General features: G+C 38.5%; 1 protein-coding gene across 1 annotated transcript in view; it reads left to right on the top strand.

The window, feature by feature from the left end:
- GBE1 (1,4-alpha-glucan branching enzyme 1) overlaps positions 1-22,603 on the top strand; it is a 275,660-nt gene that overhangs the window by 193,079 nt on the left and 59,978 nt on the right. The window lies entirely within an intron of this gene.

Genomic DNA, 22,603 nt, shown 5'->3' with positions numbered 1-22,603 from the left:
TTCTGAATCTGTGTTGGCAATCAGGATACTTTGAACAAATGGTACAAATTCTTAATCCCATAGATTTCTGTAAAATATGTCAACTGCATGCCTTTAAGAATTTTTTTTTCTAATTTAACATTCTGTTTCTTAGGTTAATTAGAAGTTATCACTGTAAAAGAAACACCTAGTGACCGTATATTTTAGTCTGAAAATTAATATTGTCTTTGGCTTTATAAAAATAAGTAAGCAGGCCAGTCATGGTGGCTCACACCTGTAATCCCAGCACTTTGGGAGGCTGAGGCGGGTGGATTACCTGAGGTCAGGAGTTTGAGACCAGCCTGGCAAGTTAAATCCTATCTCTTCTAAAAATACAGAAAATTAGCCAGGTGTAGTGGCAGGCACCTATAATCCCAGCTACTCGGGAGGCTGAGGCAGAGAATCTCTTGAACCTGGGAGGTGGAGGTTGCAGTGAGCTAAGATCACACCATTACACACACTCCGGCCTGGGCAACAAGAGCAAAATCTTGAAATTAAAAAAATAAAATAAAATAAGTAAGCAAAGAAAAGTGGCAACTGTTTTCTTTATTAGAAATCAATGTTTGAAACAGTTTTTCAGTTAAGTGTTTACTAATGTGTTGTATTTGTGTGATAGATACTCCATCTGCTCTCTCATAGCTGTGGTCGTGACTGCTAGTTTTCTCCATTAACACTTTTCCTCCAAATTTTAACTGGGTACATGGATGGCCAGAATAACAAGCACATTCCTCAGGTTCCTTGGAAGCCTGCTGAGGTCATGTGACCAGCAGTTATGGCCAGAAGGATGTTAATGGTAGTGCTGTATAAGCAACTCACAGGTCAAGCTCTTAAATGGCAAGGGCATGAACATCTCTGACCCCTTTCCACATCTTCTACTCACTGGTGGAATGCCATATCGTGTAAATGGCAGAACAACAAGGTCAAAAAATATTAGTTGGCCTTTACATATTGCTATGTATTGCTGCTATAAGAGAAATCTCTTTAAATGGCATATTTCACAGTTTACATGTCCTGTAACATATTTTATCTTAGCATTGAAACCAAAGTAAAATTTAATTCCTAATGTCCTACATTTAAATTAGTTTTTTTAATTCCCCTATTGTTTACCCTTATTAGTACTAATGTCAGTAATAACTATACTCAAAACATTAAAAAATTAGTTTTCAAATGTAATTTGGACATTTGGGAAAAATTAAATTTTTATCATATAAATATAAATGTTCCATAAAACAGTTGTGTCACTAGTGAATTGAAGTAACATGTTAAGTATAGCTCCTTTCTAATATTGGTCACATGTAATTCGGTATTTTTTTTAGATCTTTAAAATGTCAATTCATATTTTGGGGGGTGGTAGCTGGAATGCTTATGGCATTTTAATAGTCAATAGTTTCTCCTAGATAGCTCACAATCTGTGTATACATGTTATCTCTCCATTTAGCTCACAATCTGTGTATAAATGTTATCTCTTCATTTATATATGTATATATATACACACACATACTCATGTATGTCTTCACATATACTCACATGCACATATATATATACACACACACACGTTCGTGTCTAACACAGATATAGACACACAATATTTTTTAAGTCTTTTTCCTCCCTTAAGTCAACCTTTTAAGAACAGTCCTTAAAGCATTTGGGAACTTTTGGAATGCTTGCTTTCATTCACTCATTCATTAACTCAGGTAGTTACTAAGTACACATTCCGTACTAGGAATTGTTTTAGTTACTCTACTAAATGCTTGACATGCAAAGTGGTCAGGATAAATATAGCCTCTTTCCTCAGGAAGCTTAATTTCTGTTAAGGGCAACAGAGAGAAATGGCAAAACAAAACAAAACAAATAAACAAAAAAAAACCCTGCAAATGATAAGTGACACAAAGAAAACAAAAACATTGTTAAAATTGAGAACACAATTTTGGGAGGCTGAGACTGGTGGATCACTTGATGTCAGAAGTTGGTGACCAGCCTGGCCAGCGTGATGAAACCCCGTCTCTACTAAAAATACAAAAATTAGCTGTGCATGGTGGCACGCACCTGTAGTCTCAGCTACTTGGGAGGCTGAGGCAGTAGAATCACTTGAACCCGGGGGGCAGAGGTTGCAGTGAGACCAGATCGTGCCAGTGCACTCCAGCCTGGGTGCCAGAGCGAGACTACATCTCAAAAAAAAAAAAAAAAATTGAGGATCCAAAGATGGCTGTAAGCTAGATCTTTAAATACTTGAAATATACTTTATAGAGATCACAGAAAAACACTCTCTAAAGAGAGGTTACAGAATGTTCAAAAGCCCAGGGGTGGGAAAATGCTGGGGGAATTCAAGGAAATTAAAGGAGACTAGTATCACTGTAACTTAGTACTCAAGAAATAGGAAAGGCAGGCAGGAGTTAGATCATAAAGGTCATTATAGGTCTTGGTAAAGAAGTGGACATTGCATTATAACTTCAGATGCATTTTAAAGAGAGTCATATGAAGGTGCAATCTGTTTGACAAAGATAACCTTTGTTGCTTTTTAAGGATTGACTAGGGCAAGAGTAAATGCAGGGATACTACTCAGGAGGTTGTTGAAGTAGTCAAAAGAGTGACAATGATAGCAGTGGAGATGGAAAGAGGCAAGAAGAGTCAAGATATAATTTTGGAGGTAGATTTAATCAAGAAGTCTTAGTAATAGTCTTTGGCCATAAGACAAAGAGAGGAATCAAAGAATGACTTCAGGTTTTTGGCTTAAGCAGCCATTACCTGTTGGTACCACTTTGTATGAGACAAATAAGGCTAGAGTCAGGTTAGAAGTGAAGGTGAGGAGTTTAGTTTTAGGTATATTATCTTCATGTTTCTTTGAAATACTCAAATGAAGTGGCAAACAGTTTGAACTCGGAGAACTGGATAAATAAAATTGGTATTTCTCAACATATGAATTTTGCTACAGCCATGATACTAATGAGGTCAGCTCCTGGAATTGAGAACCATGAACCAGGAAGAAAAGAAAGTCCAGCATCCCAGAGGAACACTGATATCTCAACAAAGAGAAGGCATAAAAGCAGACTGAGAAGGAATGATAGGGAAAAAAGAAGAGATATCCTGAGATTTCAACACCTTGAAAACCAAAATATAGTATTTGAAAAAAGAGGAGATGGCCATCCATGTTGAATAATGTTAAGCAGCTGAATGAAATGAGGACAAATAAGTTGCCAGTGGTGAACTAGACGAGACTGATTCTGAGGGGATGATGAGCGTGAGAGCCAGAATGGAGTGGGTTTAAAAGTGAGAGTCAAGTAATGCTTTTGCAGACAGCTCTTTTGAGGTGTTTGTCTAATAAAGGCAGCAGATAAATAAGATAGCAGTTCAAGTGGGATGGGGATCAAGAGAGGTTTGTTTTCTTATGAAATATAAGAACATGTTTGTGTTCAGAAAAGGCCTATTCAAAGGGGATGATTCCGTGGTGAGAGCAAGATCAATGTAGAAGGGAAAGGGGCTGCCTAAAGGAGAACTGTAGTTCCAAAGCACAAGTGGAAAGGTAAATGTTTATACAGAAGTCCTCCTTCCCCCCAGAAAAAAGGCAAAAGTGAATACAGGTGAAGGTTGGTTGTAAGTGGGGTTTGGTGAAGATGAAAAAGTTCATGATTGATAACTTTTATATTCTCAGTGAGATTATCATTTGAGAGCAAAATGAGGAAGGAATAAGAGATGTTTGAAAAAATAGAAGGTATGAGATAGACCTATCTCTAGGAGTGAAAATACCAGAGAACTATAGTAGGGTATCCAGGTAATATTGCATGTTCGTTAGATATTTGTAATCAGGAGTACAAATTGATCCAGCCTCTTGGTTGTGTGCCTTTTTTCCTAGAGGGCTAGTGTTGATCAAGGATTGTAGTTTTGTCAGGCACCTCTCAAAAAAAGGAAGGATTTTGAAAGTACTAGCAAATAACTAACATATTAAAGAACCAATAGCCAACTGGTTCTCAAAATGGTCTGTACATTGGAATCACCTGGGGACTTTCAAAACCACTGATGTCTATGACAAATACCTAGAAATTGTGATTTAATTGGTCTTGGCTAGGGCTCCGGCATTGAAAAGGAATCTTAAAATGATTCCCAGGTGATTCTTAAGGCTATGAAGTGAAGAGAGAATTTTAAGAGGTGGTAAAAGATATAGGAAAGTTCTCCTGTTTTAGAACAGAAGTTGTAGTGAGCATAGCAAGAGGATTTTGGAGGAAGAGAAGAAAAGTTCAGATTGTGATATGTGGTGAGTTCAACTATCAGTGCCTGGCCAGGAGGCTGAACTTGGATTTCCCGTAACAAACAAAGCAAACCCGAATGGGGCTGCTGCTGGGTATTATTGAGAAGCTTTCTAAAATATATTTTCATCAGTAAATAAAGTTTAAATCAGAAGCCTTTCTGCCTTTCTTATATTGTTTGTATATAAATAGATTTGTATACAAATATATACAAAATGTATGTAAATAAATTTATATACAAACAAAAATCATGGCAATAGAGAACAAAGTATTTTTTGTTTATAATGTAGGTCATCCGATATGTGTACATATGTTTTTCTGCTTTCTTGTTTAGCACTCTTATTATCATGATGTTATTCTAGTTTCTGTAATGAGTGATACCTGTGGAGAAAAAGGCATAATTACAAACTGGCAATTTTCTCTCTCAGCAGTATTATGAAATTTCCATTACTAAATTTAAAGGATTTTCTCAATATAATTATATTGTATTTTGACATTTGAAAATTTTGTAGGACATTCTTTAATGAATATGTTACATTCTCCCCAAAGCCACAGGGGAAGTCGGATGGATTTTGTCCTAAGTGTCAGTCTGCATTTGTTGATCGCTACATTAGACTTCAGTATAAAATGTGTGATCTTACTTCAAATGTTCCATCTGTGGTTGTTTAGTGTCAAACTTGTAAATTCTTCTATTTTTCTGATAGATAGGAATACAATAAAGATTTAAATGTCTTCCTGCTAAGTGCTGGAATTGAGGCAGTTATAGAAAGACAAAATACACTCTCCTGAACAGTGGGAGTGCTAATTTTTGGCATTTTCTTTTAGCTTGTTGAGGCAAGTTTACTGAATGTAACATGACTCATAGAAGTCTATAAAACTGAGCTGTGAAAAACTGCAAAATTCTCAATATGAGCAGTTGTAAATGGCTTGAAGTTCTGTTAAAATGCTCAGAGATACAAATAGCGTATATTCCAAATGGCACAGACTTAAAAGCAATGGCCCTGATTTGATTCACAGCACACTGTTAACCAGGGTTAGCTGGCATTTAATGAGAACCTACCATGAGCATGACATTGCACTAGGAGTTAAGGAAGTGCTGCTACAATTACCTGGGGAGCTTTAACATATTGAAGCCCAAGAGCCTGACCCCAACCATTTGAGACAGAATCACTGAGTGTAAGGCTCTGGCAGTAGTTGTTTTGAAAAATCTCACCAAATGATTTTAATTTGTTGAAGTATAACATAGAGATCCACTGATGGAAGAACATGCAAAAATGAAGGTTGAGAGAGACAGATTGACCTGGACTGTGCCGGAGTCACTGGAAGCCAGGCGAGAGAATGTCCTTAGCCCTCTTTCCCAGGTGACTTAAATGCCCACTACTGGAAAAACTCCTGCCAGGTTAGCTTTCAGAAGAACGATTTCACCTCAGATCCTTCCTGATGATCATAACCTTTGAGAAGAGTCACTTTAGAGAACATTGCTTGTGTAACTTACCCACATTTTTTTCTACCCACCCACATTTACCAAACTGAATACAGAAAATCTTTTACAAATATAAAAAGATTATACTAATATTCTGGAGAGGAAAAAAAGAAGCAACTGAACCTAACTATCTCTAATTCTTTCAGTCTTGGTCTCAGGATAGGATGCCCCGGAAGTACTGCTACATTTCTTCCTTTGGGATATTTGTGATTGTCAGTGGCCGTGGTGTTGACTCCTTTTGAATTTCTTCTCAGTTGGGCTGTATCCAGCTGAGGCCCTTTTAAAGATGGAGTGGGAGCCATAGGAATACACCCACTGTGGTGCCCAGGTGTGACCAGGTGCAGATATTCTCTGTTTTTCATCCATCTAAGCTAGGTCCACCTCTGTTCTCATGCCTCTGAGGCAATGTCCATGTGAGGATGGACATTGTATCCTCACATGGAGAAATGGACAGAGGTGCAGGAAAGTGTTCCTGTAAATGTTGAGCCCTTTTATAAAGGTGTTAGTTCTATTCGTGATGTAAGAGCCCTTATGACTTAATCACCTCCCAGAGGCCACATCTCTCTTTTTTTTTTTTTATTGATCATTCTTGGGTGTTTCTCACAGAGGAGGATTTGGCAGGGTCATAGGACAATAGTGGAGGGAAGGTCAGCAGATAAACAAGTGAACAAAGGTCTCTGGTTTTCCTAGGCAGAGGACCCTGCGGCCTTCTGCAGTGTTTGTGTCCCTGGGTACTTGAGATTAGGGAGTGGTGATGACTCTTAACGAGCATGCTGCCTTCAAGCATCTGTTTAACAAAGCACATCTTGCACCGCCCTTAATCCGTTTAACCCTGAGTGGACACAGCAGATGTTTCAGAGAGCACAGGGTTGGGGGTAAGGTCATAGATCAACAGCATCCCAAGGCAGAAGAATTTTTCTTAGTACAGAACAAAATGAAGTCTCCCATGTCTACTTCTTCCTACACAGACACAGCAACAATCTGATTTCTCTATCTTTTCCCCACCTTTCCCCCTTTTCTAGTCCACAAAACCGCCATCCTCATCATGGCCCGTTCTCAATGAGCTGTTGGGTACACCTCCCAGACGGGGTGGTGGCCGGGCAGAGGGGCTCCTCACTTCCCAGAAGGGGCGGCCGGGCAGAGGCGCCCCCCACCTCCCTCCTGGATGGGGTGACTGGCCGGGTGGGGGCTGACCCCCCACCTCCCTCCCAGACAGGGCGGCTGGCCGGGCGGGGGCTGACCCCCCACCTCCCTCCCTGACGGGGCGGCTGGCCGGGTGGGGGCTGACCCCCCACCTCCCTCCTGGACGGGTCAGCTGGCCGGGCGGGGGCTGACCCCCCACCTCCCTCCCGGACGGGGCGGCTGGCCGGGCGGGGGCTGACCCCCGACCTCCCTCCCGGACGGGGCGGCTGGCCGGGCGGGGTCTGACCCCCCCACCTCCCTCCCGGACGGGGCGGCTGGCCGGGCGGGGGCTGACCCCCCACCTCCCTCCCGGAAGGGGCGGCTGGCTGGGCAGGGGCTGCCTCCCACCTCCCTCCCGGACGGGGTGGCTGCCGGGTGGAGACACTCCTCACTTCCCAGACCGGGTGGCTGCCGGGTGGAGGGGCTCCTCACTTCTCAGACGGGGCGGCTGCCGGGCGGAGGGGCTCCTCACTTCTCAGACGGGGCGGCTGCCGGGCAGAGGGGCTCCTCACTTCTCAGATGGGGTGGCTGCCAGGTGGAGGGGCTCCTCACTTCTCAGATGGGGCGGCCGGGCAGAGACGCTCCTCACCTCCCAGACAGGGTCGCGGCCGGGCAGAGGTACTCCTCACATCCCAGATGGGGCGGCGGGGCAGAGGCGCTCCCCACATCTCAGATGATGGGCGGCCGGGCAGAGACGCTCCTCACTTCCTAGACGGGATGGCGGCCGGGAAGAGGCACTCCTCACTTCCCAGACTGGGCAGCCGGGCAGAGGGGCTCCTCACATCCCAGACGATGGGCAGCCAGGCAGAGACGCTCCTCACTTCCCAGACGAGGTGGCGGCCGGGCAGAGGCTGTAATCTCGGCACTTTGGGAGGCCAAGGCAGGCGGCTGGGAGGTGGAGGTTGTAGCTAGCCGAGATCACGCCACTGCACTCCAGCCTGGGCACCATTGAGCACTGAGTGAACGAGACTCCATCTGCAATCCCGGCACCTCGGGAGGCCGAGGCTGGCGGATCACTCGTGGTTAGGAGCTGGATACCAGCCCGGCCAACACAGCGAAACCCCGTCTCCACTAAAAAAATACGAAAACCAGTCAGGCGTGGCGGCGCGCGCCTGCAATCGCAGACACTCGGCAGGCTGAGGCAGGAGAATCAGGCAGGGAGGTTGCAGTGAGCCGAGATGGCAGCAGTACAGTCCAGCTTCGGCTCGGCATCTGAGGGAGATCGTGGAAAGAGAGGGAGAGGGAGACCGTGGGGAGAGGGAGAGGGAGAGGGAGAGAGGGAGAGGGAGAGGGAGAGAGGGAGAGAGGGAGAGGGAGAGAGGGAGAGGGAGAGAGGGAGAGGGAGAGAGGGAGAGGGAGAGAGGGAGAGGGAGAGGGAGAGAGGGAGAGCGCCACATCTCTTAATGCTGTTCCATTGGTGATTAAATTTCTACAGGAATTTTAGAGGGGATATTGTCATTTAAACCATAACAATCCTTCCTTCCTTCCTTCGTCCCTTCCTTCCTCCGTCCCTTCCTTCCTCCCTCCCTCACTCCCTCCCTCCCTCCCTTTCTCCGTCTCTCCCTCCCTGAATGTATTCATTATCCACACAACTCTGGCTTAGAAGGATACCTATAGTATCTAAACCTCTCCAGCTCCATTGTTAGGTTATAGACAATTGAGTTTGCAGAATGGAGGTATAGTTTACTTTAACATTATGTAGAAATATATAAACTTTTATCAAGCCTTATGTATTACTTAATTACCTAGCATTTTATAAGCACTTCAAAGTTTCATTTTCTAACTGTAAGCCCCAGTGACTCACAAAAGATTCCCTTAAATACAGGGAACTGATAGGTCACCTTTAAGGGCTGGTGCAGGGGAATAGATTGCTACTCTAGGAATAAAGATAAATTAATATACAATGGGCATTAATTCTAGCCTTGAGTCTGTAATTTGGTGTTACATCTTCAATTAAGCCTTCCCTCGATTTGATCCCAAAGACCCACCTGAGTGACAGCCTCACTTTATTGTTGGACATGCAAACAAATGAATAGCCCTACCCTTTCCTGACATCACTCTACAGAGTACCATGGTATGGGTTTTCTTCACAGTATTTCTGCCGTGTTGTTAATTCTTAAATCATCTCTCACCTTCACTAATTCTCGCCTTTCTAATTTTGCTATATTAGTAATGCTTGTTATTTGGCTCACAGCCACTTAGCACACTTTCTGTAAGTTTCTAGAGGTTACCAGAAAACCTACAGATCTTCTTTCCAAAAAGAATTGATCAGAGGCTTCATTTTAGCTCAAAGACTGAATACCGGACTCTGCCAGTGTTATTCATGCAGGCTGGAAGGATCCATAGGCTGAAAAATGTGAGATGTATTGTGAAACTGGTGAGCTATATGGCTGTCATCTCATAGAACATAGTGATGAGTGCTCTAAACACAGATATCTTGCTCTGGCAACCTTTCTCCTGAACAACTCGACAATAGGAGACTAGGAGTTTAAAAGATGAATTTCTCTGCCTCTAAAATTTTAGATTATTACCTGAATCCTTACTTCTCCCTCCCAACTTGGCCCCCCTCCCATTAAAAAAAAAAGATGAAAGTGACCTATACATACCATCTCAAAATAGTAAAGAGAATCTCTCAGTTACTTGGAAAATACAGTTAGTTTTCATTTTTCCTTCTCACTAAGAGATACATAGGTTTCTCTTTGGCAATGTATTTTCTTTGAGAGGTTGAGGGGATACAGATTATTTAGATGACTTGCCTCAACTTGACAGTCTTTTAGCACCCTACTACTCTAAAAATGGCTATAATTTCTTGAAAATTTACTCAGAGCAAGGCAGTGCACTGAGTGCTTTACATACAATATCTCATTTAAAACTTTGTCATACTCCTGAGAGGTAGATATGATTCCCTTCTCTTCACACGTAGGGGAAATGTAAGGTTAAGTGGCTTTCATATTTATAAAGGAGCCAGAATTTGAACCCAGCTGGTCTGTCTCCAAAATGTAGGCTCTGCATCACTACCCTATATAAGACAGTAGTATTATTTTGCCCAAAAATGAATGCTAATGTTGGTAGTGGTGTTGGTGCAGCTCTAACTACAGTCATTCATCCAGAGGAGATGCAACAAAGAGGAAAACAACAGATCAAATTTTGTATTGTACTGTGGTCTATCAAACAAATCAAGGGAGAAAGTAATTTGTTTCCAAATTATGAACCAATGTTACAAATTACTTAATGGTCCTCTTTGTTTACTTGTGATAGTTATTTCTTCATTCTACACTAATTTGGCACCTACTGCTGAGCCGGGCACTATCCTAGGAACTGGGTAACAAAAGAGAACACTTAGTCTTAACTCAAGGAGCTCACTGTCCAGAGAGGAAACAAAGCAAGACAGATGCAAGTGTGTTCGGTAATAAATTTCACCTTCAAGATCTGCATAAAGCACCGTGAGTACTTCAAGAAAGATCACGAAACCAATATTTAGGCAAGGAAGTTGCAGGCCATGAAGAAAGGCCTGCTTTGGAAGAAGAGATTAAGTTTAAAGTATCCCTTTCACCCCCATGCTGATCCTCTGTGTAGTCCCATCACTGGAATGGTGGTTACACAAAGCTAAGAAGGTGAAACAGAATGAGGGCCATACTAATTTAGATCATGAATGATGAGAGAGAAGGCTGAACCTAGAAGCAGAGGCCAGGTCATAGAGGGCTTTTGAAGGGTTTTGCAGGAGATTGGCATGGTCAGATCCAGTTTAGATATGTTACTTGATTGATAATGTAAAAGATGGATTTGAAGGGGCTGTCACCTCAAACTAAATATAGAAATGAAAGACCTTTTGCCACCAGAATTCTTTCATATTGGTTTAAAGTTGTAGGTCTAAATTCTTTCCACACTTGTCACGTCAGTCAGTAAATTTTATATACCGCCACTCTGGAGCAGTTTGAAATCATCCACTTCATTTTTTTTAAAAAATAAGGTCTTGCTAAAGATTACGAGGGAAATAAAGTTTCTATCCCTCTGTTGACTCAAATAAAAGAGATATTCATTAACTCTGCCTAACTTATCATGTACAAAATGAAATACTGTTCCATTGTTTCAGGTAAATTATTTTTACTGCATATTCATATTTTAGGTAATCAAATACTGGAAAATTGTTTTAGTCCATGAGACAAGAGTTGTGTTTCTTTGACTGTACAAGTTTGAATCAACTTCTGCATTATATTTCACAACTCAAAACTGACACAGCTACTTGATTTAAGCAATTTTAAAAACATAAGGTAGTATAGGTGTAACACTTTATACATTATCATCTGTAATTTTTTTAAATTTGGTGTTTGTAAACTGAGTAATGATAGGTGTAGTTGAAAAATGTGTTTATTTTTTAAGGAATTTTGCAATACAGCAAAAATTACCACCCGATTTATCTTTTGTTAAAAAAGTTTTATGTAACTATGTGTCTTAAAGTAAGTTGTACCCATAGAAGTATAAGTTATAAATGAGAAAAAATAATACTATAACTTTTAAAACCGTAAACAGTTCTGTAGAAATGCTTATAATACTTGTCTTTCCCCTAAAAATACACTTAGGAAATACATCTACAATTAACAAAAAAAGACTGTACTATTAAGCTTAAAAATATAAGCCTTATTTCAGTTTTTACGAAGGAATTTTATAGCATAAGAGAAACAACCCAGAAACAGCTTTTCAACTTTGTTTGCACACAATTGTCTAATAGTCTCTTCCAAGTTAAATTTAATAAAGCCAAATGTGATAGGTGCCTGAGCTTCACCAACACACACAAAACCATCATTCAGAGATACCATTTTGAAATACGCAGAGATGACCATGTGGAGGTGAAGAGATGAAATGACAAAGATAAGTTTGAAAACCTAGGTAATTCATACCTTTTCAGAACTTTAATCTTTTATACATCATGTTTTTATTTTATATGGGTCATAGATAAAATTTTCATGGTATAGTTGATAACAAATTGATAAATTTATTATGAAATTGTTATACTGAGTCATTTTTATAGTCTTTCCTTCCCAGCATAGTAGTCAGCTGTATTATCAACTTTCTATAAACAAGAAGACAGTTAGATATCTTAGATTATTCCAATATGATTTTTATAGTTTAGTAAGAAACATTATCTGATCTATGTGATTAAAAATGTTATTTTAAAGTGCTATGACTTTATCCACATTTAAAATTCTATTTGCCTTTTTGTTATAATGTAGAAATGCTGTGCACTTAAAAATTTTTTTTTAGATCAGCTTATTTTATACTCACCTATACACTGTAAAACTGTGGTATGATGAGAACTTAATTATTATGTGCTGAACAAATTAACATTCATAAGCCTGGTGCATTCTGAGAAATCCATTTATTGACTTTTTAGAAGACATTTTATTTATTAAAGGAAGACTCTTATGAAAGCTATGTGAACATATAAGGATCTGTCTCTTTGTTTCTTTCTTTTAATTAGGATATTTTAAAATCCTTTATGTATGGACTGTACTATAAATGCGGCCAAATAGATACCAGTAGAATAAATGAAAAGTTGAACATGTTATTTTGCTTGCAACATTGGAAAGCTACTGTTTTGTTATTCATTAGTCATTCCAAATATTTTTAGAGCAGACTTTTCTGATAGCTTCTAAAGAGAGTTTGATGGTGTACTCCTTTTGTATTCTCTTTGAAGAGGTATAATCAAACAATTACTTGATTGCTTGATGTAGGCAGAGCACCTCCTCTACACATAAAGCAGAGTGTATAAACCCAATTCCAGCAACATGGCTATCTTCAAGTGTATATCATCTGTGCATTCTCAGCGGGGTGATATCAACCCCAATAGGGGCAAAAATTGATTTTTCTGGTAGAACAAATAAAACCTTAGATACAATAGTGTGTGGCTCTCCAGAGTGCCACATCATATAAACAGATATGCAGAAGTATTTGGAGCATCAAAACTTCATGGGGTGGGTACAGTTTGGAAAAAAATGGCTGAAGAGGCTTCTGCAGGGTAAGTGAGGGAGTAGGTAGGGAGGATACATAATGAAAAAAGAATTGAGCAACACTGCATTATTCATATTGTCATTTCTGGGCCTTCTACACCAGGGTTGCCCACTAGAGTCTGATTACCTCAAAATAGTACCTTAATGATAATTGTTTCAGTTTTCTAATTTGATGTGTAAATTCTTCTTTTAGGGCAGAAGGGTAAGATTTTAGTCCCAGCCTAGGCATTCGCATTTTACTAAATGTTCTACTTTGTAAAATAAAACAAAGACTTTGTCGTCATATTGTTCCTTACATTGGCATTGAGAATACTTATTCTCTTGAAAATACTTCTCAAGTAGCTAAAAGTTAAGATATGTTTTACTGTTTTGAAAATGAAAAAAATTTTTCTATGACTGCCAGCCTACTTCCAACTTAATTCCTTTATTCTTCCTTGCTTTTTCTCCTTCTCTTGCCAGTATATGCTGCCCCCAACTAAACGAGGGCAAGAGTTGCCTGAGCAAATATAACATCAAAGGCCAGACAGCTTAAGATAAAGAGCTGATACTTTTAAATTCTAATTTTCTTTCCTACAGACACCCATCATTTTTTGAGTAAAAGACAAGGACATCTGTTCATTTTAATCAGTTGACTTCAAGGTCACATGTTTAAATTATAAAAAGGTCTAATATAGAAATATTACTATATGGATATAATGAAAATTATTTTTTAGTGAAGAAAATAATCATTATACACATTAACATTTACTATATTGAAACCTGCATGTTTAAGCATGGTTTTGTTTCCTAAAATCAGTACCTTGGGTACACACAAGACTTGTTTCCTCATGAGTCACAAATATTTTCATAACCGCTATCTTGTTTTGTCTTGGAAAGATCAATTGTAAGAAGCTGATATAATTATTAGGACTTACAGTTAGAAAACTGAATTTTTGAATTTTGCTAATTAGCAGACATTTTGCTATTTTCTGACCCTTAGCAAAAAATATTTTATAACAACCAGAATTTCCTTTGAACTTGATGAGATAGATAGATAGATAGATAGATAGATAGATAGATAGATGATATATATGTGATACCTAAGTTGTTTTTGTTTTTAAATTGTAATTAAAACAGTAAATGTCTTCTTTTTTAGGGTGGCTAAAATATGCAATATCAGCAGTAAGCATTGGACTGAACATGGTTCTTTTTAACCATGATTTTAATACTCATTTGTTTTAATTATTTTGGTAATTATAATAAAAGAACTAGGAAATGAACCTTAGAAACTATAAACACACACACACACACATTGACTTAAAATACATACTTTACAAATTGAGAAATAGGTTACCAACCTGTAAAGCTCATTACTATTTTATCATTTTTTCTCTTATTTGCCAAACTTCATTATATAGTTATGTGTGCTGATCCTGCTTCCTCATACGCTACCCACCTCTCAAACTCTTGCACTTTCCCTGATGCTGTCTCACAATTCAGGAACTTTGGCTTCCAAGATCATCACTGACTTGCAGACCTCTGCACCCACTACCTGAACTCCTTTGACCTCTTGGTTCAGTTTGACTCCTCAGGTTCTCCTTCTCTTTCTTCTTTGTTATGCTATGATTCTCCTGTCTCCTTCACAGACTCCTTCTCCTCAGTTTCTTCTGTGATGTATTAATATATCTTTCTCAGGTGTTCTACTGGTTCTCTTTTATTGCTTCCCTACCTCTCTCAGAAAGCTCATCTACTTTTATGCTTTGACCATTTCTTTAATGTAAATAACTCCTATATCATTATCTCAAAATCCAGCCTTTTGTTCTGAATTACAAACATAAATTTTGAAGCTGCCTGAGATCTCTACCTGGTTATCTTGCTGGCTCCTTTAAGTCACTAAATCCAAAACTGAAGTCATCCTCCCTATAACTCATGATACTCTTTCTTCTTTCTTTTTGTCCTTCTCCCTTCTCCTTTCTTTCTTCTTCTTTTCCTTCCTCCTTCCCTCTTCCTCTTCCTTCTTTCTTCTTTATCCTCATTATTCTGGTAATTAACCATTGAAATCTGGGAGTCATTTTAGTTGTTCCTTTTATTTATTTTTAACATCCAGCCCATAGATAAGTCACAGTATCCTTATTCTTTGTGACCTTTTCCCCATATACACTTCCACATAATTTTATATGTCTGTTGCATTTGTTTAGACTTTTGCAGTTTATGTAGCATTTTTGCATGCATAATGTCACTTTTTACAAACAACGTGCAAGGTCGGTATCTTTTTTATAATTTTTATTTTGGGACAGCAAAAATTAATGGTTAAAAGTTCAGCTTTGGAACCAATCTGTCTACATTCTGATCCTGGCTGCTTTGCTTCCTAGCTGTATGATTTTTGACTTGTTACTCAATTTTTCTGTGCCTCAACTTCATCGTTTAAGAAAGGGGATTATAGTGGTACCTATTTTACTGGGCATTTGTAAGAAAATATTTAATTACGTTAAGAGTTTATGTTGATGCTTTTTATTTAATAAATGTTCAATAAACAAAAAGTTACACAGCAGGAGGTTACACATTGTAAGTGACATATTACAAATTTTAAGTTAAGTCCTAAAATTTATGTCCTTTGTATCCATATTCCATGCTTCACCCACTGTATGACACATCACTGTGCCTTTTAAAAAATTCTATAGGAGGAATTCTTTATTTAACTGGAGACTGGACTAATTTATATTCAGAGAATTATTAGAAAGCGTAAAACTGCAATATAATTTGTAATTAAATACATAATTTCACAGGGTTTACGTTCTTGATGTTTATACCCTGTGCTCCCACCATTCCTAAAAAGTATTTCTTTAATGGGTCTCAGGAAGAACATTAAAGTAAGTATGTATATATTCCTGGATAGTAGTCTAGAATGTCTCCCGAGTTATGAATATTTAGATATTCGTGAGTCTTGACATCTGTCACTTGGAGTATTAAAAGTTTCTCGTTACCCCCAAATACCTGACACATTTAATGATTCTTTGTAAAGTTTCAAGAAGGAAAACTTTGTTAAAGTTTCCTTTTTATACATTCATGTGCCAGTTTATGAGGGACTCCAATAACTGTTGTGCCATAATTCTGGATTCTTATTTTAATCTTTTTAGGGTAATTAAATTCTCTTAGATTTTTTTTTACTCTCTAGGTGAGCAATTTCATTTATCTATGAATAGCTTTGTTTATATTGTTTAAAGTTGAATATATTATGTTTATTTGACATTAAGTAAACATTAAATACGTAAGATATTTGATCTGTGATAATAGCATATTTTATTTTAAGTCTCCTTCTGCACTACCCAGGTTTCTTACTGGAAGATTGGAAATTTACTTGGAAATTTACAAGTTTAGGTACAATTACGTTAAATAGACTTTACTGTATATCTACATGTACAAAACATCTCACTGTACAAAGTAAGGCACAAAACTGAAATGTCCTTCCTACATAGTCCAGATCAAAGTTCTAAACCACAAGGAAGAAGAGGAGCAAAAAGAGACTATTTATATTGGACTTAGCTCCTTTGAAATAATTTTCACATAACAACCCTGTTTGTGTGTTGTTGAAGAAGACAAGGAGCCATAAAGGGACGTTAGGAAATGTCTGTTCTCTAGAAAGCAGTTTATCCGGCTAAAAAAATTATGCTTTTCTGACTGAAGGAAAGATACGTCTCAGTTAGAGGAGGGGATATTTAACTTGGTTAATAAAGAATGGACAGAATTTCTGTAGGCAAAATCAGGCTTTGCAAGTCAAAGGACTAACTGGAGAGAAGGCTTAGAAGCAGGAAACCTGGGTCCTGATCAGATTATTACATGTCATCTGGCTCTTTGAAGCAGGGTCTGCATATTGGGAGATGAAGTACAAAAGATACCAAAGAAACTTTACTCAGCCAGGTGTGAATAGTAGAGATGAGCATCTCCAAATGGCATAATTTAAGTAATGAAACTGTTAGATATGACAAAAGTTAAATGCAGCACCCATTAAGTTACTAACTATATTGCTTCACGTCTGTGTTCTTTCCTTTGCTATACTATTTCTGTCATTTAGAACTTTGTCTCCTATAGATGTACAAAGAATGAGTTAGCCATATGGAAGAGTTTATGGTTTACCTATATGGAGAGTGGTAGTTTGTATGTTGTGACAAAAGATTTGTGTTTAAGTGCCATTATCTTAAAGACACTAAGATTGTTTATGTATGTTCAACCTATATATGTTTGAATTCTCCCTTTTATTGCCTTCAAAGCCATTTGATAGCCCAATTCATAACTTTATAGTCACATTTTTCAAAAATCAAAATCAGCATTACCCAGAGCAAAGCGAGAGAGCTGAAGCAAGCCAAGTACAAACACTGAGAACCTTTTCTTCTTATTGTGGGAAGAAGTTCACAGTGTTTCCCACCAGCTGTCATGCTGCTATGGAACTTTTTTCTCCTTTCTTTGGCACCAGTGGCCTGAGAGGAAGCAAGAGCTGATAGCAGGGAAGCAGACAAGGCTAACTAGCTGTTGGCAGGAACCTGGAGCAATAGAAGCATCATCCAAAGGCAAACCAATACAGGCTCTTTGATTAAGTTATAAGCAGGTAGTTAAGTCTCTCTACTTGGGGAGTTAGAGCTCTGATACAGAAGAAAGGCTGTGGGAGATGGAAACCTAGAAAAGTAGCAGCCGGCTGTGCCTTGAACAAGCCTTGGATTCTTACAAAAACACTCCACCAGCCTGGAATGATACCAGTATTCAATTAAACTGATGTCAGTTATCAAATTCTGAGTATTTAAGGAAACATGTTCTTACTAATCTTTTTTATTTTTTTCCCCTGTGGCTATGTGCTTTCTTTTCAAATGTCTGTGCTTAGCTCTTAAAGAGTAATTGACTAGGGAAGTTTGTTAACCTCTGTCACTATGTGTGTTTGCTGTGACCACAGGAACTCACTCTGACTTAGCGGTAGCATATCCTAATCAGAGGCAAACAAAGTAGCACAGTCTGTCTTCACTACTAAACTTTTGAGTCTAAACCTAAAGTTGCAATAGCCACAAAGCCACATGTGTAGAATCAATTTCATAGTCGGCTAATTTATTCCTTGCTTTCATATCCCATTTTTCTGCCTTATTTTCTACTGCTTAAAATGGTGTGGAATCTTTCAGTTGGTGCCTTATTCACATGCAAAACATTTATACATTTTTACAAGGTTCTCCATTAGCAAATTATTTTCTGAGTCATTTTTAACTTACTTGCAAAAAATCTGAATTCAGTTTGAATTTTATAAAATAACATTTTTTCCCCCACCATTTCCTTTGTGTGGCTAATTTTCTCCCAATAGAGTATTTTGAGTCTCCTGTTTCATGCAACATCAAAATGGCTTCAAAATGAATGGTGAAAGCTCATTACTGTTGCTATGAAAATTTGTATTAAGAAAATAATATCTGGTTCTTACAACATTGTGTGCAAAAGTATAACACTCATTCTCGATTTAGTCTCATTTGCTTTGTTCATTGTCTTATCCTCGTCTTATATTTTTATTATTTATTTTAAATTTAAAAATGTGCCAAAAAATGGCATATAGGTCAAAGTTTGAATAGCAACATGAACATTTGAAATTGCATCTCCTATTAGTCTGGCATTCAGAAAAGGAAACCTAACCTCTGATAAAGAGACAACTGAAGTGCTTTATCTGTTCTCTTCTGATTTAAATATTTCTCTCCCTGATGGTATAGATATGTTCCTCTTTATCCACCCCCTTTCTACCCCGTTGTACTTTCTGTCTGTTTTTTTTTTTCTTATGGCTCTCATAGAAACCCATTTTGCATCTGTAAAGAAACATTTGTTAGACACTTTTTTATCTGTCTCTATACTTCAACTGGGTATTCAAAAAAAAAAAAAAAAAGACATTTTCCATGAGGAATACATAGTCTACTAATGGAAGCAGACATCATTTACTTTATTTTTTTTCTTTCAACATTTATTTAATAAATCTTTGAGTGTATACTGAATGCTTGCTGTAGTAGAAATAATAGATGAAAATATGATATCTGTTCCCAGTCTAATAGAAAGATAGGCAAAAACAATATAAACACACACATACAAAACACAGCATAATGCTATTTAAATACTTTCATTAGTAAAGAAAAAAATATATATCCAAGTGCAAGTGGAAGCACAGGAGAACACTCAAGCCTTTTTGCAGGAGTTTAAAAAAAAACTCTGAAGTGGCTAAACAGCTACAACGTGGAATCATAACACCAACAGTAGCAGGATATGCAAGGTACAAAGAAAGCAGAGGTCAGTAATAAATACACTTCATTCATACACTTGATAGTGGAATTGGAAGTACATTCTTTTTATAGCTCTTTCATTACCTTCCCTAATGCTTGTACATTCATAATAGATTTCTAGTTAATGTTGTTCAAATCATGTACTTAGTGCCAGATACAATGAAAAGTACACAGAGACATCTAAGTTCGAATACTAGTCTTGATACTTCATACCTGTATAACCTTAGAAAGTCACATTACTTTCCTGATCTATTATCTGAAAACAGAAATAATGTTCCCTCCCATATTGAAGGGTTTTTGTGAAGACTATTTTTTAAAGTAACTGTTAATAATTGTAGCACAAAGCCTGTGTATATAGGAGGCTCTCAATAAATGACTTTGCTTTTATTTTAATAGTGTGATTATTTTACATTTCATTTATTTAAAATCATCTTCCATTTTCTCAATTTTAAAAAAAGGAATTAAGAGATGTATAATTACCCTTCAATATAGTAATGCTAATAAGTCTTTAGCATTTCAAATAAAACTTGTTTATAAGTGTGTTTATATTCATTCTACCACATTTATGTGGAATATAGAAATCTGATTTTGCACTTATGGACATTGCTGATGAAGATTATTTTTTGTTTGTTTATTTTGACAGCCTTCTTTTTTTTTTTTTTTTTAATATAAGATAGAGCCTTGCTCTGTCTCCCAGGCTGGAGTGCAGTGGCACAATCTCAGCTCACTGCAACCTCCACCTTCCGGGTTCAAGCAATTTTCCTGCATCAGCCTCCTGAGTAGCTGGAATTACAGGTGCCTGCCACGCGCTCAGCTAATTTTTGTATTTTTAGTAGAGACAGGATTTCGCCATGCTGGCCAGGCTGGTCTTGGGCTCCTGACCTTAGGTAATCCACCCGCCTTGGCCTCCCAAAGTGCAGGGACTACAGGTGTGAGCCACCACACCCGGCCTATTTTGACAACCTTCTTAACATTGGACCTAAGAATTTACTTCACCCACTATCCTGTCTTTGCCTTATTGATGAGAACTTAACCACCCCAAGCAATTGTAATCATGTAGATAACACAAAGGATTGATGGGTTTGGCCAGATCAACCAAAGTTTAAGTTGAAAATTGTTTTCCAAGTGCCCATAGCTCATTCAGCTATTACTTCAAGATGTTACACATAATTTATCAGGGGGAGGACTGGGAGAGCAGGGGTAGAGTGAAGGTATGGACCCAGCATGCTTCCCTAGTTCTAACATTCAGCACCACATTCCTGGCCCCTTTCAGCTCTTCTAGAATTGGGGGTATGGATATTTGTCACCATGGCATGATTAGATGGAACAGGAGCATTTGTCTCATATCACTGTGAATGCTGAATATCTAAGACAGGTCTCAGTTCATTTAGAAAGTTTATTTTGCCAAGGTTGAAGATGTGTGCCCAGACACAGCCTCAGGAGGTCCTGATGACATGTGTCCAGCGTGGTCAGAGCAGTTTTGTTTTATACATTTTAGGGAGACATGAGACATCAGTCATAGTAAGATGAACATTGGTTCAGTCCAAAGCAGCAGGACAACTTGAAGGACAGGTGGGACAACTGGAAGTGGGGAGGGGGCTTCCAGGTCATAGGTAGATGAGAGGAAAATGGTTGCATTGAGTTTCTGCTTAGCCTCTCCAAGGGAGGCAATCAGATATGCATTGACCTCAGTGAGCAGAGGGGTGACTTTGAATAGAAGCGGTTCCCAGCTTGTCTTTTCCCTTTAGCTTAGTGATTCTGGGGCCCCAGGATTTGTTTTCCTTTCACACTCTCCTACTACTTTCTTTAACTTTTACAGATCCTTTAAGCCTTCTTTTGATCCCTCTTGTCCAGCACCCCCCATCATGTTAAGGAAATGGATATTTTTATGATTGAGTAAAATCTCTCCTATTAAATTGTGAGTTCTATGAGAACAGGGATGATGCTGATGTATATTAAGCAATTAAGCATGTTATCTGATACACAGATACACTTAAGTAGTTCCTAAAGTTGTATTCTTCTGTTATAGTTAAACATATGACCACTTTAACATGGGGCTTAGAATATATTCTTTGGCTTGTATCTTTTAAAGGAGGAGTGTGCAGGAGAAAGACATGAGAGAATGTGGAGACCAAAGCATTTTGTTTTAAAACAGTGAATCTGTTACCAGAAAAGGGTCCCTATACAGACCCCAAGAGAGGATTCTTGGATCTAGGCAAGAAAGAATTCAGAGAAAGTCCATAGAGTAAAGTAAAGTGAAAGCAAGTTTATTAAGAAAGTAGAGGAATGAACGAATGGCTACTCCATAGACAGAGCAGCCCCAAGGGCTGCTGGTTGTTCATTTTTATGGTTATTTCTTGATAGTGTGCTAAACAAGGGGTGGATTATTCATGCCTCCTCTTTTAAGACCACATAGAGTAACTTCCTGACATTGCCATGGCATTTGTAGACTGTCATGGTGATGGTGGGCGTATAGCAATGAGAATGACCAGAGGTCATCCTCATTGCCATGTTGGTTTTGGTGGGTTTTAGCTGGCTTCTTTCCTGCATCCTGTTTTATCAGCAAGGTCTTCATGACCTGTGTCTTGTGCCAACCTCTGTCTCATTCTGTGACTTAGAATGCCTGATCATCTGGGAATGCAGCCCAGTAGGTCTCAGTCTTATTTTACCTAGTCCCTATTCAAAATGGAGTTGCTCTGATTCAAACACCTCTGACATATATTCTCTCTCCATTTTATAAGAGAACTCTTAAGGGTTATAGAGGGATGAAGATCCATCTTCTGTAACTTCTTCAGGCTGAATAAGGGCAATGATATTCCTACCTAACTGTTAGGTCTCTTGCATTCAGGGTAGAGAGGAGCTCAGTCAGAAAGCATTGGTATGGTGATAGCCATTCATAACTCTTGAGTGCTGAAAAAAAGGTGATATCTGAAAGATTAATAAGTGTCCAGTTTCAGAGAACATTGAGTAAGCTTATCCTGCATTCCTACATGTGGAGTAAAACAGCGATGTATTCCACAAGAGTAAAGTAAAATAAGTAAAATTATCCCAAGTCAACTGAATTAGAAGGCTTTCCATGAACTGGGCAATTGTTGGAACCAAGCTGTTATGGGGTTGCTAGCCAGTTCCAGTGTGCCCAGGGTTAGAATATTGACTCCAGATTTTTATATTACTCATCCTTTTTATTTCTTTTGAGCAGCATCCAGAGATCACTGGTTGGTTTATAGGAGTAAGCAGGGTCAGCCTAAATTGCAGGAAAAAACTCAAAAACAACCGATGAGACTAGAATCTATTAATAACAAGTGTACTATAGTTCTTGAAACTTAATTTCTCTCTCCAGTTTCCCGTTTTTACTAGAGACAAATTATGGTAAGACTGATTTGCTTTATTATACTTGGCCTG

This window comes from Pan troglodytes, chromosome 2 (genome assembly GCF_028858775.2).
Source record: "Pan troglodytes isolate AG18354 chromosome 2, NHGRI_mPanTro3-v2.0_pri, whole genome shotgun sequence".
Classification (NCBI taxonomy): Eukaryota; Metazoa; Chordata; class Mammalia; order Primates; family Hominidae; genus Pan; species Pan troglodytes.
Note: the sequence above shows the minus strand (reverse complement) of the source record. Positions and strands in the feature narration are given on the sequence as shown.